The sequence below is a fragment of the Megalobrama amblycephala genome, linkage group LG6 (assembly GCF_018812025.1).
Source record: "Megalobrama amblycephala isolate DHTTF-2021 linkage group LG6, ASM1881202v1, whole genome shotgun sequence".
Lineage (NCBI taxonomy): Eukaryota > Metazoa > Chordata > Actinopteri > Cypriniformes > Xenocyprididae > Megalobrama > Megalobrama amblycephala.
The window spans coordinates 1,633,410-1,651,689 of NC_063049.1; the positions used below are offsets into that span (position 1 = coordinate 1,633,410).

Sequence of the window (18,280 nt, forward strand, 5' to 3'; positions counted from 1 at the left end):
CCATTTAACCACAAAATAAAATTGATTGTTTCACTTAAGGAGAAACGATAATCAGGTTCATCAAAACGGATAGTGTTGTCGTCCAGTCCATCCAGAAACAGGGAGATTAAACATGCATCAGGCCAGTCAGACAAGAAAGCAAGCTCAACGAACTCCTCCACATACCTCTCCAGCGAACGACCGACCTGAAGGAGCCCGATTAGGCGATCGCCGGTTGCCAGATGGGAGAGAGGCCTTGGAGGAGCAGGAGCCAGGGAGCTGGTGGAAGTCTCCATTTTTTTTTTTTTTTTTTGTGGAAAATCCAGCCGTTTTTTAGGTCCGTTCTTCTGTTACGGTATGGTGGTGTAGAGATGAGGCAGATCACGGATTTCCACAATAATACAATACTTTAATGAACACTAAGGCAGAGTACATCCAACATACACTTAACATAAACAGAGAACGGACGAGGAGTGAAGGGAGTGAGTGCAATATATGGGGAGTGCTGACAATAGAGTCCAGGTGCAGGTGATGAGTGACGATGGGGAGCTGACGAGGGAAGTGAGTGCAGGTGATGAAACAGGAGGATACTGGGAAATGGAGTCCAGGGAAACAGGGGTTCTGTGACAATGCTCATCTTGAACTAGCTCTTGATGAGCATTTATAGTTAAAACGTAAATAAAATAAATAAATTATATAAGAAATGAGTTATGTTTTCTCTAGAAAAGACTCTTATTCCTCGTCTGGTGTCGTTTAAAGCTCTTTGAAGCTGCACTGAAACTGACATTTGGACCTTCAACCGTCTGGAGGCCATTGAAGTCCACTATAAGGAGAATAATCCTGGAATGTTTTCATCAAAAACCTTAATTTCTTTTCGACTTAAGAAAGAAAGACATGAACATCTTGGATGACATGGAGGTGAGTAAATTATCAGGAAAATTTAATTTGAAACTGAACTAATCCTTTAAAATGAGAGAGATATTGGCTTCATACAATGTACTGGGCAAAACTTTATCTTTTTTAGATCTGATTATCATTCTGAGGAGGAGTGGGGGAAGGATATGACAAAATCTCTTAAAAAATTCAGAACTGAATCCACCTGGCCTCGCTGCCTTCCCAGTTGGAAATCACTTAACAGCGGAGACTATCTTCTCCAAAAAATCCTAAAGTGGGCATTAATATCCTTGGGGTCAGTTAACAGGGTTCCATCCATGGATCACGGAACGGACCAAAAGAGAGGAGAGCCTGGAGACTGATCATCTCATGGCAACCCACGGGGTTAGTGGGTGGATATATTAGGCAGCAAGTGAACATTTTGTAAGTTGATGTGTTAGAAGCAGGAAAAATGGGCAAGCGTAAGGATTTGAGCGAGTTTGACAAGGGCAAAATTGTGATGGCTAGACGACTGGATCAGAGCATCTCCAGAACTGCAGCTCTTGTGGGGTGTTCCCGGTCTGCAGTGGTCAGTATCTATCAAAAGTGCTCCAAGGAAGGAACAGTGGTGAACCGGAGACAGGGTCATGGACGGCCGAGGCTCAGCGAAGGCTGACCCTTGTGGTCCAACCCAATTTTACAAAAAACATCTGACACAAACCATGTGATTAAAACACATTTGTGCGTAAAAGATCTAAATCTTTCTGTGTTGAGAGGAATAACACACTGAGTTAAAAGTAACACAAAATGTGTCGTCCTTATCTAGACACACAGATGTGTTGAGAAATAAAAAGGTTGTGGTTTTCAACACTTCGGTTTTAAGAGTCCAAAAACACCCAGATCAACTAACCCTAACCTCCGCAAAACTGTGTGTCGACATGACGAGAATCAGCGCCGGTGTGAGTGTTTCGAGAACAGGATTGAGACTACGTTTGGGCAGAAGAATGATCTTTTGACACGACAACTGACAACAAGAAACTTGATCAAAATGAAGCTATTTGTTGTCTTTTATCCATCATCTCCAGGCCATGACGTCAGAGCACACCTCATCTCAACCAGCGTACAAACCCACTTTACTGCAATCACTAAACCAATCATCAGTACATCTTCATAAACACGTCTCATTTCTCCAGTTCTTTCAGGTTCAGTGTTGACTGTAAGATCTCCACGGACTGCGTTTACTGGCACTGTCAGAACAACCTCACACTGTAAGTCTTTCTATCTTCATACAAAGATGTTAAAGTCCTTGTTTTACACACTCGGCCGCAGGTCGATCAAAGTTCGTTTAATTTTCTGTTGCCTGCTGGACACAAAAGAAAACATTTTGAGGACCAAGTAGATGCAAATATAATAAACCGGGCATGTTAATCTTCAATGAAGACAACATTTTTATTTCTGGGTCACTTATTGTTTTCATTTCTTTGGCATTATCTGTTTGTTGATGCTAATGTCAAACCTGAATATAATGTATATATATATATATATATATATATATATATATATATATTACAGACTGTTTTTAACAAGCCTCCATGAGCTTTCATATTCGCAGTTGCCAGATGTCAAAACTTTAATTCCTTCAATAAGAGCTTTTCTGTTAAAAGGACACATTTTCTTTGCAATCTGGCAACCATTCACACACGCTCTCTCTGAGAAAGAAGCACAGATGATCTGAACACAAGTGAGCTGGAGTTCAGAAATCTCAGTTTGAGAAATTCTGCTTCAATGAAAGAGTCGTTCAGTCAGTCTGTTCCTTCACGAGCCGCGACTAAACCTGCCATCAAACCTTCAGTGATGAACTGTAATAAATACAAACATGAAATCTGACTATTACACTCCTCTGAGTGACAAAAGGTCTTTTTGCTGTTGTTTTAATAGAAAAACATTCATGTAATTTAGAATTACTGGAATTACTATTAGGAATTTTTTGTTTGTTTGTTTTCTTGTTTAATTTATTTGATAATTAGCCTATAATAAATCAGGAAACTAGATGAGGTCAAATAAATAGACCAGGTGTACGAGTCGACATTCTCTTGATTTGTGCTTATAGGTGAAAGTGCAATAATTCTGATGAAATGTAAAAATCCATTTCTCAAATGACAACAATTGATGTGATTATAATTGTGAGCAAAATAATCATTATCAATTTAACCATTATGCAGCATGACGAAAAAAGTTTTCAATGACCAAAACTAGAGTAAAATGCCCATGTATTTAGTTGACTAAAACTTGACTACACAAAAACAGAACAAGGTTGACTAAATATGATAAAAAATAAAAAAATAAAAAAAAACACTTAAAAAATTCTCTAGACCTTTAACTTTTTTTCGTTCTACTGATGTGTGTCTCGTTTTCAACAGCAAAAACGCGTTCAGAGTGAACCGGCCCTAACAGTGTTTTAATGAAGCAGCTTTGACATTTTAATAACTGCTTTTGTGCTCCACAGACATTAAATGTCCTGCTTAAACGTGTTGTTAATGCTTCACATTGTTCATAATCTGTCCAACAGCGAAACCATGACTCCTATCATCATTGGCGTAGCAGTAGGGGTGATTTTGCTCATCATCATCATCGCCATCATCAGCTGTAGTAAGTGTTGTCTGCATTTTATCCCACAGAAATGTATCAAATTCTGGTAAAAACTGTAGACTCATATTTTAGTGATGATGGAAATGAGAATTATTTAAATGATTTATATAAAATTGAATTATAAAATGATCTTGTTTTTCACACAGGGGGTTGTAATTGTTGCATTAACGCCAGCTGATGAGTTCAGCTCCCAGCATTCCCTCTCATGTCAGCTCGACCGGACCCTTGCGTACAGCAGTAGACCGCGCCTTATTGCATGAAGATTATACAAGACCAGCGGATGTGCTTTAGTCTATTCTTTTGTCTCTTTTATTTTCAGTTTATTCTTACAGTTTGGTTTTTGTTCAGACAGTTTTACTTTATTAAGTGTTTTGTTTCAGTTTTGTTGATGTTTCTTCCATTATATTTAGTTTCAGTGTTTTAGAGCTGTCAAAGTTAACAGAGCTGAATGTAAATCTAGTGTCATGTTTACTGCAGGTGGATTGATTGTAAATGCTCAAAATTGACTGATTAATATATTGTGTATCAAAGATTAAAATTAACTCATGGTCAGTTTTATTTTGTTAGTTTTGTTGGTTAATGTGATTGAGTTTCAGCTTTTTCACTTTTGTTATTTAGGTTTTCATTAGTTTTCACTAACAGTGAAATGTTCACAGATGTCTTAAATGACTTTCACACAAAACCTGCAAACAGCAGGAAAAGAAACAGCCATGATTCTGTTTGAAGGAAGTGTGAACAAGTTTTCTGTTGAGTTTATTCTTCTGAAGGTCTAAAATGTGAGAAAGATTTCCCACAGTTCTGTCACGCGTGTTCAACACTGGATCCCGACTGATGAAATAAAAGAGAAATGATCTCTGGCGCTTTTATTGTTGATATTAATCAGTAATAGAGTATTATAGATATATTACTCTTTTTATTTATGTATTTGAATATTTGTATATACAGGTGTACACTTCTTGCCCTTAATTTAAAAAGAAAGAGATTTTTACTGTTTTGAATGTGATGTTGAGTATGATCGCATAGTACGTTTCCTGGAAATCCTATATTTGATGTACCTTGGAATTCAGTGCCCATATTTATTCACCACGGTATTGGCAGGTTAGTCCAAAACACTAGACATGAACTACATCAACACTTGCATTCAAGAGAATGAACTAGAAGTTACGCTTACTGTGAGGAAAACTAGTCCATTTGCGACATACGGCATTTATTTATTTAGCCTCTGTGACCCCACATTAAAATATGCAACTCGCTGAAATATTACTAGATTTAGTTTTTTTTTTCTACTTAACAGTAAGGGAGCCTCCTTAATTTTATGTTAATTCAATACCTTTTCAAAAATCCTTCATATAATGTTGAGAAAAAGTTTCCCCAAACTGCTGCCTCTCCTGTCAGAGAAACTGTCAGCAGCGTGAGAACTAGTGGGCGGAGCTACAGGTGCTGCCCCACCCCATGACTGCTCTCATTGGCTCACACGATTAAGAATGTGTTCGTATTGGTTTAGGAGACCAACTCCCAGATCAAGAATTTTCATAACCCTCAGATTCAAATCTTGTTTTTGTCTACTGATTTTTCTTTCTTTGGAAAGACGTTTCATCAGCTGAACAATCAGTATGTTGGTTTGTTGTTCCTCTTGTTATTTTCCCTGTGAATATACATATAAACATGTTCAGAATGAACCGGCCCTAATAGTGTTTTAATGACACGACAGTATTTTATTACTTCATGCATTAATTCATTGCTTGACTGTAAATGGAGATGTATTCACATCAGCTGTATTTGTCTAGTGTGTGTTCATGCTTGTTTTACTAAAACATCATTTTCAGTAAAATAAAAAAATAATATAATTAAATACTGGTCAGGATTTATCATTATTATTGTGTGTTGGGATGTGCTAGCAAAGCAGTTAATTCTGGGGTAATCTTAATTTTTAAGTAGTTATAGTGACATTTTCTGAGTACAAAATCATCAGTCTTCTCCAAAGGCGAGATCTTCGAGCAGCGGCTGACGTCTCCTCAGACTAACACTGAGGAAAACCGCTCTAGGGTTGTGGAGTCACTGGTGCTGTGAGGTGTTAGTGCACCTGTCGCTCATACCTTTATTATTGCAAGACTTATAATTACAGTTGTAAGAAAAAGTATGTGAACCACTTGCAGAATCTGTGAAAATGTGAAAAATTTTAACAAAATAAGAGAGATCATACAAAATGCATGTTATTTTTTATTTAGTACTGTCCTGAGTAAGATATTTTATATAAAAGATGTTTGCATTTAGTTCACAAGACCAAACAATAGCTGAATTACTAAAATAACCCCATTCATAAGTACGTGACGCATTGATTCTCACTGTGTGTGGTCACCTGATGATCCACGACTGCTTGTGTGTTTTGTGATGTTTGTTCATGAGTCTCTTGTTTGTCCTGAGCAGTTAAACTGAGCTCTGTTCTTCAGAAAAATCCTCCAGCTCCTGCAGATTCTTCAGTTTTCAAGCGTCTTTTGCATATTTGAACCCTTTCCAGCAGTGACTGTATGATTTTGAGATTCATCTTTTCACACTGAGGACAATTGAGGGACTCAAACTCAACTATTAAAAAAGGTTCAAACATTCACTGATGCTCCAGAAGGAAACATGATGCATTAAGAGCCGAGGGCACCTTTAAATAAAGTTTGTTGTTTTTGTACTGCATGTGATATTTTCTGACCCGATTTTACAAAAAAAAACATCTGACACAAACCATGTGATTAAAACACATTTGTGCGTAAAAGACGTAAATCTTTCTGTGTTGAGAGGAGTAACACTCTGGATGAGTTCAAAGTAACACAAAATGTGTCGTCCTTATCTAGACACACAGATGTGTTGAGAAATAAAAAGGTTGTGGTTTTCAACACTTCGGTTTTAAGAGTCAATAGGAGCTGAAAAACTCCCAGATCAACCCGTGTGTGTCGACATGACGAGAATCAGCGCAGTGTGAGTGTTTCGAGAACAGGATTGAGACTACGTTTGGGGAGGAGAATGATCTTTTGACACGACAACTGACAAGAAACTTGATCAAAATGAAGTTATTTGTTTTCTTTTATCCAGCATCTCCAGGCCATGAACACACCTCATCTCAACCAGTCTCGTGTAGCCAGAGCTTCAGACTGACGGCAGAAGGTCTGGACTTCATCGCAGTTCTCACTGGCCAAGGACCGCCTGAGAGGACGTTTGACTGACATGTAACTCAACCAATCACAGTTCGTTTTGTTCCACATCATGTTTAGGGGCGTGAAAATGTAAAGTCGATGTCCCTACAATAAATTATTGTGCAAGTTTATTGCAACAATGGAGCTGTGAGCTTCACATACTTTTGAAAATCCAGCGTTTCGTTGATCCTGGAAAGCGCTCATTGTCACAGTTGTAAAGACGACAGCTTTCTTCTTCCATGAGGGAGTTTTCCAGGCGGACGCATGCAACACGTCTCCTGGACTTCCTGTAGAATTCAACCAACCAGATGACGACTTCAAAAAGTGTTTCCAGTGAAGTGTGTCATATGCATCAGAAGTTCAGCCAGCGGTCTCTGGACGTGATGTCTGAAGCTGAGACTACATCTCAACCTGCGTACAAACCCACGTTCCTGGAATCACTAAACCAGAACCGCCTGCTATCATCACGTCATCAGTACATCTTCATAAACGCGTCTCATTTCTCCAGTTCTTTCAGGTTCAGCGTTGACTGTGAGAGCTTCACTGACTGCGTTTACTGGCACTGTCCGAGCGCCATCAGAACAACATCATGCTGTAAGTCTTTCTATCTTCATACAAAGATGCATGGTAAAGTGTGTCTGGGCATGTTAATCTGCAAAGACAACATTTTTATTTTTGGGTCACATTTTATATATATATATATATATATATATATATATATATATATATATATAAAAGCCTAAATTCAATCTGTTCATCATAAAAAGTGATCAAGTGTCTAGAGAAAATTTGGACTAAAGTGCTTTAGTGTTTTACGATCTCTTTATGAACTTTTTTGAAGCGTTAAAGTTTTGGTTTGGTAGCTGTCAATGGAGGAACAGAAATCTCTCAGATTTCATCAAAAATATCTTAATTTGTTTTCCGAAGATGAACGAAAGACTCACGGGTGTGGAACAAGATGAGGGTAAGGAATTAATTTCATTTCATTTTCATTTTTGATGGGTGAACTAACCCTTTAAAAGGACACATTTCTGTGCAATCTGGCAACCATGATGCACACTCTGTCGATGATCTGAACACAAGTGAGCTGGAGTTTAGAAATCTCGTTTGAGATATTCTGCTTCAATGAAAGAGTCGTTCAGTCAGTCTGTTCCTTCACGAGCCGCGACTAAACCTGCCATCAAACCTTCAGTGATGAACTGTAATAAATACAAACATGAAATCTGACTATTACACTCCTCTGAGTGACAAAAGGTCTTTTTGCTGTTGTTTTAATAGAAAAACATTCATGTTGATGAGGTACAATAAATAGACCAATGAGTTGACATTCTCTTGATTTGTGCTTATATGTGAAATATATTTCTCAAATAACAACAATTGATGTGATCATAATTGTGAGCAAAATAATAGTTATTTGTCAGTTATGCAGCATGATGGAAATGTGACTAAGTTTTCATTGACTAAAACTAGAGTAAAATGCCTATATATGTAGTCGCATAAAACTTGACTACACAAAAACAGAACAAGGTTAACTAAATATAATAATAATAAAAACAAAAACAATAAAAATGCTCTAGACCTTTTTTCACTATTTTCGTTCTACTGATGTGCGTCTCGTGTTTTCAACAGCAGAAACGCGTTCAGAGTGAACCGGCCCTAACAGTGTTTCAATGACACGACAGAAGAGCAGCTTTGACGTTTTAATTTTGACATTAAATATCTTTAAATGTATTGCTAATGCTTGTTGCTTCATATTGTTCATAATCTGTCCAACAGTGATCACATGGATCCCATCATCATTGGCGTAGTAACAGGAGGGGTTTTGATCATTGTTGTCACCCTTGCCATCACCTTCTGCTGTGTCTGTAAAAATAGTAAGTGTTTCCTGTATTTTATCTCACAGAAATGTGTCCAATTCTTGCCAAAAAAAGTGCACAGACTCAGATTTTAGTGATGATGGAAATAAGGGATATTATATTATTTAGGGTGGTTGCAAAATTGAATTATAAAATGATCTTGTTTTTCCCAGAATCACTTCCGACACCTCCAATACCAGTGTAACCCTCCCTTTCATACAGCAGTAGACTACGCCTTATTGGATGAAGGCAGAACGAAATGAATGAATTATTTATTTTTGTGTATCTTATTTTTTTATAGATTGTAATCGGTTTGGTAATAATGCTCTGTACAGCACTTTGAACAACCTTGGGTTGTTTTATAAATAACCAATGAATAAATGATTATACAGGACCAGCGGATGTGTTTTAGTCCATTTTCATTTTCAATTTGTTCTTTCAGTTTGGTTTTTGTTGAGTGACAGTTTTACTTTATTAAGTGTTTTGTTTCAGTTTTGTTGATGTTTCTTCCATTCAGTTTCAGTGTTTTAGAGCTGCCAAAGTTAACAGAGCTGAATGTAAATCTAGTGTCACGTTTACTGCAGGTGGATTGATTGTATGCTCAAAATTGTACTGTAGTTGCAGTTGAATAATAAAGGATTTAGCTCCTGCACTGATGTTGTACTGTTTCCTTTCTTTGTTAATTTCACAACACCGTAAGAGCTAGAACAGATGAATAAACAATATTGGAATTTGTAAATAATTCACATTCATATAAATGAAACAAAACAATTGACCATTTAGCAAAAATTCCAAATTAATACTAAAATTTATCATAAACAACATAAAATGACTCATAAATCAAGCAAATACTTATAAAACAATAACAAAGACAATATACGCTATATTTGTGCAAGTATTTGTGCAATATACATTAATACCTTGTTCTCTTATCCAAACAGGTGCTAAACAACAAAGACAAAAAAAAAAAAAAAAAAAAAAAGGGACTAGATGCCTAAATTCACTTAAAGGTGCCCTCGAATGAAAAATTGAATTTATCTTGGCATTGTTAAATAACAAGAGTTCAGTACATGGAAATGACATACAGGCTGTTTCTCAATTCCAAGAACGTAGAGAACGGACTTGCGTTCTCGTGGAGTCCGGTCTTGCCAGGCGACCTTGAAAGAACGATCTCGGAAGGACGTGAGGACACAGAACGCATCATTTGAGAATTGAGATGTGCTGCAATCTTGTTGCTCAACTGACCGTCCCAGCATATTATAAGTGGCTAATGCACAATAAATACAACATAACAATCCAAACAATTGTCATAACCTATTAAAAAATTCTTTCATATTATTATAGACATTGTTTTCATATAATTTTATATCTATTTATTTCACCGTGTGTATTTATGAAAATGCGTAGCCTTTGGCTGTGCTTTGTCAATGTTAAGATTATTTTTATATGCCAATAAAAATACTGCAGGCTTTCTTCAGGTTATCATTTTAATAAAATTAAGCAAAACAAACGGTTTACTTTCACGAGCCGTCGCGTATTTGCAAGCTTGTAGCTGGAATCTCACGAGAACTTTAAAGCTTACAGGCTTCCGTACGTCGACCGCCACAGCGTCTTCTGGGATTTTTAACGGTTCGGTTCCCTCAAGTTTGCATTCGATGCATCCTCGATATCAAGAACACATCCGGGTACTTTCATGCGTCCTCCGTTCTTGCGTTCTTGAGTATTGGAACGAACTTTGGCGGTTGATGATGACGTAGAGCAAGAACACAAGGACGCAAGATCGCTGAAGAACGCATATTGAGAAACAGCCACAGTGAGTCTCAAACTCCATTGTTTCCTCCTTTTTATATAAATCTCAATTGTTTAAAAGACCTCCGAAGAACAGGCGAATCTCAACATGTTATGTAACAGTCGGGGTGTACGCCCCCAATATTTGCATATGCCAGCCCATGTTTCCAACATTATAAAAGGCATTAGACAAGGGCAGCCAGTATTAACGTCTGGATCTGTGCACAACCAAATCATCAGACTAGGTAAGCAAGCAAGAACAATAGTGAAAAATGGCAGATGGAGCAATAATAACTGACATGATCCATGATAACATGATATTTTTAGTGATATTTGTGAATTGTCTTTCTAAATGTTTCGTTAGCACGTTGCTAATGTACTGTTAAATGTGGTTAAAGTTACCATCGTTTATTACTGTATTCACGGAGACAAGAGAGCCGTCGCTATTTTCATTTTTAAACACTTGCAGTCTGTATAATGCATAAACACAACTTCATTCTTTATAAATCTCTCCAACAGAGTAGCATTAGCCGTTAGCCACAGAGCACTATCAAACTCATTCAAAATCAGAAGTAAACAATATAACAGTATAAAATACTCACATAATACGACGCATGCATGACGAACACTTTGTAAAGATCCATTTTGAGGGTTATATTAGCTGTGTAAACTTTGTTTATGCACTGTTCAAGGCAAGCGCGAGCTCTGTGGGCGTCGACCACGGGATTTAAAGGGGCCGCAGCATAAAATCGACGCGTTTATAATGATGCCCCAAAATAGGCAGTTAAAAAAATTTATTAAAAAAAATCTATGGGGTATTTTGAGCTGAAACTTCACAGACACATTCAGGGGACACCTTAGACTTATATTACATCTTTTAAAAACATAATCTAGGGCACATTTAAAAGTGTCCTTAATACTATAATTCAACTCCGCGAATCCGTGAGCGCATGGCTCCATGGGTGCTTTTCAATTCTTATTTGTGCATCCTCGTTTCCTTTCCTTGCTTCCTTTCCTCGCGTCTTAGCTCCACCCCTTCAGGATGCGAGGGAAGGACACAAGGAAAAGATGCAAGGACGGAGGAATTGAATCAAGTGAAATGATATATCCTCACTCCCTTTAGCGTCACTTCAAAGCGTCATCAGCTGCGCTCGAGGGATCTGTCCATATGTTCTTAAAGTTTGGTTATTTTAAAAAATATATATATGTGGCATTCTGCTATCAAAAGCTTAACACAATTAAGCCAATTATGGCAAGAACTAGACTACGCCACCCCAGAAATTGGCCGGGGACCCACAGGTACACGAAGTACCACAAGCACACATATACGTGCTGGCTGAGACAGGTATCAGACGACAATGTGAACCTAGGATTGGCGCAAACTAATCTGAAACTTACCTGGCTAGCCAGCTAATCCATCTTCATGGTACAGGCCCCTGGTCCTTCATTAATCTACGCTTTAGAACTTGAAGTCTCATGGCAGCAAGAGGCTCATTATCTGGAAGATATGGTCTTTTCTTGAATAGAAGGGGCATTTCCAAGTGGCTGTCTTTGTTCATACTGATGTTTTCTTCCAGTTTATTCAAGAACATTATGTTTAACATTATTAACTATGGGTTCAAGTGTACTACAAGTGGTAACTAAATACATTTTTTAAATACAGAGATAGTATATTAAAAGTACATTTTAGTTCATAATTCATCGTGTCTCAAAATAGTACACTTAAATGGTCTTAAGATTATCTTAAGAAGTACTAAAGAAGAATTTGTAGCATATTAAGTAGAAAATTAGTGCGCGAAAATAGAGCACTTTAAGTACATTATTGAAATGTACTTTTTTTTACCTGGTATCTTTGTGTGGAAGACACTGGCTTTGTTCTTACTGACCTTGAGGTTATGTTTCTCCTTATTAGCTTTAGAAGCATGAAGAGCATAGAAGGAAGTGACTAGGTTGCTACCTCGGCCTCAACTGACATGAAGTTAGCAAAATCGCAGAAAGCTGGAAAACCTTGAATCTCACTCAGCGTTTGCATAGCTTGACGATTCCAACAGGCAGCCGCCAAATCGGGGAGTTTGCTTAGAAGTTTCCTATTTTCCTCACAGTCATTCAGTATTTCCAGTCCCTTAACATGAGGCATAGCATCTTTACATGCATTCAGGAAATCTGAGAAATTTCTGAGTCCTTCAGCATCCTTGGGCTGGATCCTGGCCAGTTTGTGAGCTTCTCTCTGAATGCTCTTTGTATAATGAATGGCTGTCCATAGTGATCTTGAAGTCTTTTCCATGCATCTGTGTAAGCTTCTTCATCATTTCTGTAAAAGATGCCTTCTAGAGTTTTCTGAGCAGAACCAGTGACATACTTCATCAAGTAGTATAACTTATCTGCTGAGGAGATATGTCTTTTGTCAATGAATGATTGGAAAGTAAGTAAAATAAATTTTGTGCATGTAAAAAAAGTTGTGCATGTGAAGTATGCCATGCTCATTGATGTACAATTTTTGCCACTGTCTCAGAAGCATTTTCACATCCATTGGCTCAGTTTTGAATAATTGTCTCGATGGTCTCTGATTATTAACTTTAAACTGCAGAACTCAACTGATTACAGGATCTTTCCTCTGACTTTCTATGATCTGATTCAGTGTGAGTGGTTTGACTGATGTAGACACAGCAGCATCACCCACCATCTGAAGGATTTGTACTCGAATTGCAGTAACTCATCAAAGCGGGGTGTCTTTGCCTACCAGCAGTCCCTGAAAAGATGCACTGATGACTTCTTGACTCACTCCTCCAGTGCACTGCTCCATGAATTGACCATCAGCGTCCGCATTGCTCTTGCCAGGGCTTTACTTTATGGAGAAGTTGAAATCTGCCAGCTGACCCACCCATCTATGGCCTGTGGAGTTGAGCTTGGCTTATTATCAGTGTATACTGTAAAATGCGGAGCATGGTACAGGTAGTCTCTAAAACGTTCACATATTGCCCATTTTAATGCTAAGAATTCTAACTTCCCTGAGTGAAGGTGGTAATTCTTCTCATGCATGGTTAGAGTTCTGAAAGCATAACCAATCACCACCAATTTACTGTTCTGTCTCTGATACAGCATGGCGCCCAGCCCATCTTGTGATGCATCACAATGCAGAATGAACAATTGGGTGAGATCTGGATAGCCCAATATTGGTGAGGTGGTCAGTTTGTCAATGAGAAAGTTCAACGTCTCTTGATGGCTTTGAGTCCACTGTATTGGTGTGTTTGATGGGAGACTACCTTGGTGTCATTGGCTGACACATTTTCCTCTTATTCTTTTCTCCACATGTGCTGCTCCCTCAGGAGGTGATGACAATAGCTGGCACAGGGGTTTCGCCAGTCTGGAAAAATCAGGTATGTATGCACGGTAATATGAGGTGGACCCAAACAGCTTTCTCAAATCACCTACAGTAGCAGGAACTAAATCTTTAAGGCCTGCATGGGAGCCACTTCAGCAGGATCCATTGTATAAGGAATTGATCCATTGTTCCAAGGAATCTCACCATCCTCTTAAAGATCTTGCATTTCCGAGGGCTAAGCTTTACACCATGCTGCTGCTATCTCTGTAACACAGCTCTGAGGTGACTGACATGGTGTTCAAAACTAGTGCTATGGACAAGATTATAGTCAAGGTAGGGTTGGCACACAACACCTCTAAGACCTACCAGACACTCCACCGTACTCCGTTGGAATTTGGCTGGTGCCGAACTGAGGCCGAAGGGTATCCTCACCCAATGGTATAAACCCCATGGGGTTATGAAGGCAGTCAAGGGTCTGCTTTCCTCGTCCAGGAACCCCTGGTGATATGCTTTTCCCTGATCCAACACTGAAAACCAGGAACTGCCAATTAAAGAGTCCAACATGTCCTGAATTCTTGGAATAGGCAAAAGCAAAAGCATGACACTCCTACCTTAAAACTGTCTCACTATCTCCTTCTGTGTTCCACTCAGATGATCAAGGTAGACTGGAGGTTCCCAATGACTAGGTTTTTGTCTCTCTGAATCACTTTTACTCACAGTTTCCTTCCTTCTACAATATTCAACATTGTCCTGGTCTTTGCTGTCTATGGAATTGTCCCTGTTTATCTGTCCTGTAGCCATAGGTAAAGCAGATTTTATTACTTGAAGATGACTATTCGACGATCTAGGGTAACAGCATAGTTGTTAGTGTTAGCAATTGGCAGTGGTACAACAGCCACCCAGTGTGCAGTGAATAAATCACAAAGGGTGGTTGCACGTTTAAAGTAAATTTATTCTGTAAAACAGAAACCATCACAGAAACCAAAACAGTGGAAACCATCACACACCATCACTCACGAGGTAATCTCGCTTTCAAACTCATACGAGACTCCCCACACACGTGCTAAACATTTCTTTTTAAACATGCAAATACACTAATTTTAGCGTGAAATAATTGTAACAATATCTCTGCTCTAGTCTCTCTAAACAACATTCGTGTTATCATGAACATTTAAACACACATGCAAACTCAAATCAGCGCATAGCATGGTTAATAGAACACACTCTATGCAAACACTTCAGGAACATACACAATAAAATTATAAGCATTCATACACAAGTCTCAAACATTTCACACCAGCCTACCTGTAAAACAGAGATGAAAGGTTTTAGTTGCGTTGCAAACCATCACAAATCACTCACTATCACTCACGAGAAAAACTCGCTTTCAAACTCACGTGAGAACATAGTGTCATAACCACTCCATGCAACATTGCCGCCACCTGCTGGCGTTCTATGAGACTAACATTTTAACACTATAGTTAACTACAAATCTATGGTCTTTTAAGGCTCATTTTACTGGAGTAAAATATTCACTCTCTCGGCCAGCCTGTTTGATGCAGAATGGAAAATATGTCTAATTCCATTCCGCTTGGCAAATTCTTGAAACCGATCTCCCATAAACATTTACAACTACATGAGGCAGTCCATGTATTGAAAACACTCGACGCAGTGTATCAATTGTGACAGTAGCTGTAATGTTTTTCAAGATGTGTGCTTCCAGCCACTTAGTGAGGGCATCTACTATGACCAAGAACATCTGACCCATGAATGGACCTACGAAATCCAAGTACTGTCACGGTTCGTAGGTCTGTGGATTCTTCCTTGTCTTGTGTGTTTGTTTGTGTGTGATAACCTGCGTTGCTGGGCAACTCATGATCGCTGATTAGCGATTGGCTTCAGCTGGTGCTGATCAGCTACACTTTATATCGAGTGCGAGTTTGTTAATTCTCTGTCGGATCGTTGTGTTGCTCACTCTTGTTCTTTGTCCAGTGTCACCTGTTCTCCCATGTGCTGTGCTCCAGTGTTCCTGCCGTTCTTGGATAACCTGTCGTTGTGGATGTTACTGCCTGTCATTTTTGGATCACGTTTTCACTGGACTTCTGTCTTGGAATTCATCCAGCTGCCCATTGTAGTCCCTGCGCTGCCGAGGACACCATCAGCACCCACAACTTTCTTTGAATATCTGCTATTGTTCATGTTTCTTCCTTTAATAAATATTTGTACACTTGCAACTGAATCTCAAGTCATTTACCTTGACAAGTGCAACCTGGACCAAGGCCTGTCAGGCCACTCCCAGGGCTGAAGAGAAACTGGTGGGGGCATTTTCTGGTTTTCTTGGCACTCCTTGCACTGTTGGACCTTGTTTTCAAGATCTTGATCCATATTTGGCCTCCATACGTATGCCCTTGCTAAGCTTTTTATGCGTGATACCCCAGCATGGGCTATGTGGACCTCCTGTAACATTTTGGTCCTGGCAGAGGTACCACCACCCTTGAACCCCACAAGATGCAACCATCCTGAATTGAGAGCTCATCTTTCCTTTTCTCAAAAATCTTCACCTCAGTGTCCACAACGATGGATGGCCAACCCTGCAGCACAAATCTTTTGACTTTTGACAAGACCTTGTCTCTCTCTGGCCAATTTTTAATCTGCTTCACGCTCAGTGGTGAGTCACTCAACTTTTCCAGCAGAAAAACTGTTTCAGGAGGCAGAGGAGTGGACGCAGGGGTATCTGGAAGTGGCAACCAGCTTAATGCATTCGTATTGGCATTTTCCTTCTCCGCTCTGTATACATGTATATGATATTAATAGGCAGACAATGTCAGTGCCCACCTCTGGAAACGGGCTGACGCCATGGAAGCAATGCTCTTTTTCTCACTGAACAGGCTAATCAAGTGACCCAATTCTCGATTTTTTCCTCCCATGTGGCACAGATCGGATATGAGCCACAACCGTGTAAGCAGGACAAAAAGAGTATGGATTCTGACATTCACATATCGGTTTCAGACCTCATTCATATGCGCAAATAAATCAGATATGAATCAAAAAGTGTGTAATATTCCTCCAGATTTTTGACTTTGGTGAAGGCAGCTATCTGGGCTGCTCCCCACTTCCATTGGCTATTATGATGCAATAACTGGTACAACAGTGCTAGCACAATTGATAGATCAGGCAAGAACTTCCCATAATAAGTTACCATGAACCGGAAATGACTTGAGCTCTGACACATTTGCTGGCTTGGGGGGCTTAATGATGGCTCTGACTTTTTCTGGAACTGAATAGAGGCCCTGGGCTGATATTTGACATCCAAGGTAGGTTACAGGCAGTGCTTAACAGAACTGTGAAAGCTTTACTCTGTCAGTCTCTTTGGCATATCAACACAAAACATTATACATGACTCTGCAGTCACTTCTCTTCTTTGCAACGCACAAGCACACACTTAAAGGGGCAGCATAACATAAACTAGATACTTTCTTAAAGGTACCATAACCCGTTGTCATAACAGGCGTGGTTTCAGCGCCCACAGCGGCCACATCCCCAGCATTTGAGAGCAGAGAACACTGCTTATTTTTTCAAGATTTTGACAACTTATTTAATTTACTTAGGTTTTTGTTTTTTTTAATCATTACTCAGAACACATTTTAATATTGCTTTACACAGACTTTAATACATTTAATACATAAGTTTGTTGTTTTTGTACTGAATGCGAAAATTTCTGTCCCGATTTTACAAAAAAAACACCTGACGCAAACCATGTAATTATAACACATTTGTGCGTAAAAGACCTAAAACTTTCTCTGTTAAGAGGAATAACACATTGGATGAGTTAAAAGTAACACAAAATGTGTCGTCCTTATCTAGACACACAGATGTGTTAAGAAATAAAAAGGTTGTGATTTTCAACACGTTGGTTTTAAGAGTCAGTGGAAGCCAAAAAAACACCCACATCTCTTCTTCCAGGCCATGAACTCAGACCACACCTCATCTCAACCAGCGTACAAACCCACGTTCCTGGAATCACTAAACCAGAACCGCATGCTATCAGCGCTGGATCAGCAGCGTCATCAGTACATGTTGCCTGCTGTTGCTTGCTGAACACAAAAGAACACATTTTGAGGACCAAGGAGATGCAGTTTAAATAAACATCTTCAATGAAGACAACATTTTTATTTCTCGGTCACTTATTGTTTTAATTTCTCTGCCATTATCTATTTGTTGATGCTAATGTCAAACTTGAAACTGTCATGAAATGACTCCACCTGTATAGATCTGCTACGGTTATTCATGTACGCTATATTGTACAGCAGCAGCATGTCTTGCTCACAGCAGCGTGTTGTGTATTTATTGGCAGAAGCAAGTCCCGTACTTGCTCTGCAGCAGCAGCAGCAGATCTATTCCGCCAAGACCAAATATATCTACATTGTCATATCCATTACCATACCAAAGAGAGTTGTCATGACAGAACTAAGTTTTTATAAGCTGTCAACCCCAAAAAAACAAATGTTTAAGGACACAAAAGTGGACACAGGCAGTGAGACAGAGCGCAACGGGTCATATTACTATAAGAACTACAGTAGTCAACATTTGAAGTGGATCAAAAAAGTTCATCAAAATTGTCCTAAGAAAAA

The 18,280-nt window shown here is 38.9% G+C and overlaps 2 long non-coding RNA genes across 2 annotated transcripts; both read left to right on the top strand.

Annotated features, from left to right (window-relative positions):
• Window positions 1-1,370: 1,370 nt before the first annotated feature.
• Window positions 1,371-5,270, top strand: LOC125269467. The gene is made up of 3 exons (XR_007185110.1): window positions 1,371-2,120; window positions 3,422-3,501; window positions 3,648-5,270. It is a non-coding gene; the product is annotated as an uncharacterized LOC125269467 (long non-coding RNA).
• A 1,723-nt stretch (window positions 5,271-6,993) lies between these two features.
• On the top strand, window positions 6,994-9,191 carry LOC125269469. Its single transcript, XR_007185111.1, has 3 exons — window positions 6,994-7,277; window positions 8,460-8,557; window positions 8,713-9,191. It is a non-coding gene; the product is annotated as an uncharacterized LOC125269469 (long non-coding RNA).
• Window positions 9,192-18,280: the final 9,089 nt, after the last annotated feature.